Below are 6,289 nucleotides of genomic sequence, written 5' to 3'. Positions count from 1 at the left end.
TCAGAGCTGCTCTTTATAAAACATAAACATCTTTCATTATTTCTACTAATCTTCAGAGTGTGTAACCTCTTTGTCAAATGTGTGCATTATCCTTCCCACATCTTATTACAAGTGGTACTAGGAAATAGACTGATAAACACAGATATAAATTAGGTCTTAATAAAGTTAGAATGGTACTAATCATTCAATGGGAACAGTGTCTCACCTCTTAGGCTTTCCCAGATGTCTAATATTACGATCTGAATCTCATTGGTTTGTACAGTATTTCCAGTACAGATATTCACCAGTGGGTTTTATTATCCCTCATACAGTAAGGCGAAACATGGAGAGTAATTCTCATTTCAAATACAATTTTATAACTTGAGGAAGTTGTGGATAATAGAGTTGCACACCTCTTCTTATAGGAGAGAGTACCAACTCCAAACAGTTCACGGGTGAATTCCCAAGCTTAAACATGATGTTTGTACAACTCCCAGACGTAGTATCTAGGAACATTGTCTTCCAGTTGAACAACATTTCAGTAATTGTTATAGAAATTTTAAAAATAATCTGTTATTTGCTTAAAATATTATTTTTAGCTGCTAATGATTGATTTTTTAATGATTTTTTCTTTAATGTAGCAGATTACAACTAACCAATGGAAGATAAGAATCAGACAGCAGTAACTGATCTTCTTTTCTTGGGCCTCACAGATCATCTTCCTGAGCAGATTGTCCTCTTTATCATTCTTCTCCTTGTCTATCTTGTCACACTGGGGGGTAACTTGGGGATGATCACTCTCATATGGATTGATCACAGCCTCCACACTCCTATGTACTTTTTCCTTAGCCACTTGTCCTTTGTAGATATTTGTTCCTCCTCTTCCATTGCCCCCAAGATGCTGTGTGATACCTTTGTGGAAAAAAAAGGAATCTCTTTCATGGGTTGTGCTGCACAGATGTGGTCATTTGGTCTCTTTATTGCAACTGAGTGTTTGCTCCTTGCTTCCATGGCATATGATCGGTATATGGCCATCTGTAAGCCCTTGTTGTATACACTCCTTATGAGGCAGAGGGTCTGTATGCAGTTGGTGGTAGGACCATGCCACAGGTCTGATAAGCACAATGACTCACACAACTCTCACTTTTTGCTTACCCTTCTGTGGTCCAAATATTATCAATCACTTCTTCTGTGACATTTCACCACTTCTTTCCCTTGCATGTGCAGACACCTGGATTAATAAGTTAGTGCTTCTTATCTTGGCTGGAGCTATAGGAGTACTCAGTGGCCTGATCATCATGGTCTCCTATGTTTTCATCCTGGTGGCCATCTTGAAGATCCAGACAGCTGATGGGAGGCAAAAAGCTTTCTCCACTTGTTCTTCTCACTTGGCAGCTGTCTTCATCCTAGGTGGGACTCTTTTCTTTATCTATGTTCGGCCTGGCTCAGGTTCCTCCCTTGATATCAATAAACCTATTTCTCTATTTTATACTGTGGTAATCCCAATGTTGAACCCCCTCATCTATAGCTTGAAGAACAAGGAAGTAAAAGATGCCTTCAGGAGAAGGTTGAAAGGAAAAATTCTCTAATAGGTAGATAAAATAGAACTCTATTTGTGTTGCACCATAGATGTTGGTGCAGGATGTATAGTGATAAAAACACTATCCTCGAAGTCAGAGGCTGTATGTGTGTCCTGCCTCTGTCAGTTAACAGGTACTTAAAAATGAAATAGTTTTTAAATATTTTCTTCCCTTTGTCTTGTTCTCTGTGACATAATGGGTGTCAAAATAATATTGAGACAGATTGAGATTACAAATGTGAAAATATAGTAGAAAGAAAACTTGGATGAATATTTGTACATTTGTGAGTGTGTGAATACTATTTAATTCAGGAATGAAAATTAAAAGTTATAATGGACAGAGCAAAGCCCTGTAACAATACTAAAAGATAAATAATGCAATTAGAGAAAATATTTCTGCACATGTGCCAAACAATGGGAAGATAACCCAATATTCAACAAATAGTACAAAATTCACAACCAAAAAGAAAATCTATAAATACATGGACAAAAGAACAGGCAGGGGGCTGGCCCAGTGGCACAGTGGTTAAGTTCGGACGTTCCGCTTCTTGGCCGCCCAGGGTTCATGGGTTTGGATCACGGGTGTGGACATGGCACTGCCTGGCAAAAGCCATGCTGTGGTAGGTGTCCCACATATAAAGTACAGGAAGATGGGCATGGATGTTAGCTCAGGGCCAGTCTTCCTCAGCAAAAACAGGAGGATTGGCAGTAGTTAGCTCAGGGCTAATTATCCTCAAAAAAAAACCAAAAACTAAAACAAAAACAGGCAGTTTGCCAATATAGGAATGCAAATTGCCAAAAATGTATAAAAAAATGTCCAATATCAGTATCGGCCAAGTAAATGAAATGAAATGAAAATGTCAGTGCAGCCTTTCAATGCAAATGAAACATTCATAATTTTCAATGATGATGAGGTTCCTTGTTGGTTGTGTACACCCATTATTTCTTGCTGAGAATATGAATTACTCCATTTCCACAGTACACAGTCCACAAATTACGTAGTTTATATGGCATTTGACCTATAAATTTCCTTTAGAAATCTACACTACAGAAATATAAATGCCAGTGCATAAGATTACATATATTTCAGCATTAAGTGTAGTGGCAAAGAAAAATAAAAGAAATAACTTGAATATCTGTTACTAGTAGAAAAGTATATTTTTTTCTGTTTAATGTGCAACTAATGAAAAAGACTGAATTAGGCAATCATAGACTGACCTGCAGAGAATTATGGTCTATGCTCACTCACTGTTAGGTGAAAAAAAAAAATCAAGTTGAAGATCAATATGCAGCACTGAACATTAAGAAAAAAGGTGAAACCTAAATAATTAATAAGACAAACATATATGTGCAGGTAAATGAACATGGGGGAACTATAAAGGATACACAACAACGTGTTGACATTGATTACTTCAGTGGGAGTTGCACTGGGGAGGTAGGAAAGGAGAGGTTTTATTTATACACATTTGAACTGTAGCTTCTTCGTGTGCTCTGGTCCTACTTGGGCTCAATCTAGATGTATCATTTTCATCATTTGATAGATTCCTGTTGCACTGTCTGACTTTATTTATTGGAGGTTCCAACAAGACCAGCTCATTATAGAAGGCCTGGATGCGTACTCACATGATGCCCCTTCACAAGCATTCTATCAGGATCCAGAAATAGACCAGCAGCTGTTTCTCAAAAGACATAAAATTCCTGATTACGTGTGACAAGGATTTTCTCCTAAAGATCCAGACCTGTATTATTTCGTCACTTTCCCCACTATTAAAACTTTCATCATACAGTCGATTGTATCACGTGACCTAAGTGACAAGGCTACTTGTACAGCAAGTGAGACCTGCTGCAGAGTCCCTTCCTGCTCTGCGTCCTAATTAAAGCTGACTGTCTTCTGTGCCACTTGATATATGAGTTGAAGAAATGGGGAGTCAATGTAATGTTTTAAGGGCTCCACCAGCAATTGGCTCTTGTTGCCATCTGTCCAGTAGTGATTGATTCCGGAATCTCCTTCCAAGAATCTGCTTCCAAAGGGTCACTTCTGGTACCATTGTCTTAGTTTGAGTTTTCCCAGAAGCAAACCCTGTGATAAGAATTCAAGTTTGAGCAGCTGATTTGGAGGCAAAGGAAGCACTAGTGGAGGAGTTAGGAAATGTGACAGTGAATGGGAAAAAATACTCTCTGGTATGAGTTTTCTATTTTTATTTTGGGATTGGTGGTGAAAGGAAATGTATTCCTTTCCAATATGTTTTTATCTTTTCTACTGGTTACATTTAGCAGCATATGTAACAAACTTTTATGTCTTGAATTATTACTTTAATGAGTTCATGAGCAGATTGCTGCAGTAGGCAACTGAATGTTAATCCTTCTGGAGATCTCTGGGTGGCAGTGTGAAAAACCCAGGCATTGGACTAATACCACTTCAGGGGCAGTGGAGCCGGAGAATGTGTATGTAAGCCAGTCTTTGGTGGAGAGCTGCTCCTGAGAAGTGCTAATTTCCTGGGACTTTTGGCTTGCCAGGAAAGTGGAAGAGCAGCAGGAAGAACAATCTTCAAAAGAAGAAATTCAGATGCTGGTGGTTGAAGGTTGGGCTGATATACACTGAAATGGTAAAGGTGAGGCACAAACAGAATCTGCTGCATCAATCATTATAACAAATATAAACGGCTTCTAGTTCACACTTTCCATATTGCCTGGCATGCAGCCAAGAGCTGATTTTAAAACTTCCTTCTTTCTAGGTAGCAATTGTAGGGACAATTGCATCATGCACTAGTCCTACTCAATGAATAAATGACCATGTTTCCTTTTGAATGACTGTGTCTAGTTTCAGGAGAATGGACAAATCTGATTCAAATAAACTATTGGGAATATTGAGATCAGATATTATAAATCCATATATCCCCCACTAGCAGCTGCTTCTTAGCTACATTTCACAATTTAGATTCTGGAAAAAAAAGAGTTACTGAGCAGAGATGTGAAGAAGACTTTGACAATCAAGGTCACCACAAGCTAGGGCCATCATAGGAATGTTTACATACACCTGTTGTGGTTCATGTCCTTGGCTAGAAGGAATAGATCTCCCCCTGTTTAGTATGATTAGCTGGGGAGTAGTATTATTACTTTATTTTTGGCAAAATAATGGCAGTAAAAAAAATTAATTGGAGATTTAGACCTAATTCTTGAATATTTCTGTGAACTAATATACTCTATATACTATTTTTGTATTCTATTCTCTATCAATTGATAATATTGTAGTTATCTTTAATTTGCTAAATATTCCTTACAGCATATTCTATTAAAGCAATTTTTATATTTTAACGTGCATTTTTAATATGCAGTATAATTGCATGGGGTGCAAAATTCAAATAGCACATTAGGACATCTAAACAAGAATAAGCTTCCAATTCACTACACACAGAATTTGTTTTTTGTATTTTCAGACCTTTTTCTGCATATAAGAAACATATGTAACTGTGTGCATGTGTGGGTTTTTAAAAATAATACATATAAATGCCTACTATAGACAGTGCTCCATTCTTTGCTTTCTTTGCTTAAATATTTTACTGATTATATTTTCGTATAAACACACATAGCTCTAACTTGTTCTTAACTACATATTTAGCATGCCCCTTAATGTAAACATTTATTATTCAGTCCTTTGCAATAATAAAAACTAATTGTGCAAAAACCATGTAAGAAATATATAGTTTTAATTTTTAACATTCCATTCTTTAATGGTTTTTTATTTGAATGCTTTTCTCTAGAACATTTGCATGGCAAGGATTTCAACCTTAAATAAATAAATAAGGACATACATAAATATAAATAAATAATAACAAGAACAGCCATATACCCTCTGCTCAGCTTAAGCTATTAATATTTTGTTTTATCTTTTGTGCACTTGCATTCTCTCTCTGTCTCAATATACACATACTCACATAGATAGATATCACATATATAAAAGTTTTTCTTAAACCACTTGAGTGTGAGTTATAGTCATCACAGCCCTTTATCCCTGGATGCTTCCTTGTGTATTTTCTAAGAATAGGGATATTACCTAACATAACCACAGTACAGTTAGTAACCAGTACATCTTTTTATGTTTTTTTTTAATTGCTCCAGTGTGAGTTTCCTGTGCTTCAGGGAGTGTGTGAAGGTCTGGACTCCTTTTTATAACATGGAAACTTCATGATTTGTTTTTATATCTTCTAGGGTTACCTTTAGAATTGTAGCTATTAAAATTCTATTTCTTGCATTATGACTTTAAAACCCTACGACACTAAGAAAACTGTTCAAGTAGTGTATGTATATGTCTTACTTCTATTCCACAAACTAACTTTTAGGCTATATTATTATTTTTGTTATTTTTAGTGGTTAATTTTCTTCCTTTTTAAAATACACTTATACTGACAATACTGTCAGCTTTAAACATTTGTCATGGACCCCTCAGATGAGATTAGAAACTTGGTCACTTACACTACCTGACAAACTCTTTCTTATTCCACTCCTTACTTTTGTTAGTTATATCATCATTGTCATATCATCATTTCTTGTTACATTTAGTTTGTATTCCATACTTACCGTATTTTTAATGAGTTCATAATAGTTTTCATCATTGTGAAATTTCAGTTGTAAATTATTTCTTGTCTATCATCATACAAGTGCTCCCCTTCACCCCCTGTGCTCACTCCCCACCCCATCTCCCCCTCCCCCTGGTAATGACTGAACTGTTTT

General features: G+C 36.3%; 1 pseudogene; it reads left to right on the top strand.

The window, feature by feature from the left end:
• Positions 1 to 637: 637 nt before the first annotated feature.
• Positions 638 to 1,568, top strand: LOC124229456 (olfactory receptor 5G3-like; annotated as a pseudogene).
• The last annotated feature ends 4,721 nt before the right edge of the window (positions 1,569 to 6,289 follow it).

The sequence above is a fragment of the Equus quagga genome, chromosome 17 (assembly GCF_021613505.1).
Source record: "Equus quagga isolate Etosha38 chromosome 17, UCLA_HA_Equagga_1.0, whole genome shotgun sequence".
NCBI lineage: Eukaryota > Metazoa > Chordata > Mammalia > Perissodactyla > Equidae > Equus > Equus quagga.
Note: the sequence above shows the minus strand (reverse complement) of the source record. Positions and strands in the feature narration are given on the sequence as shown.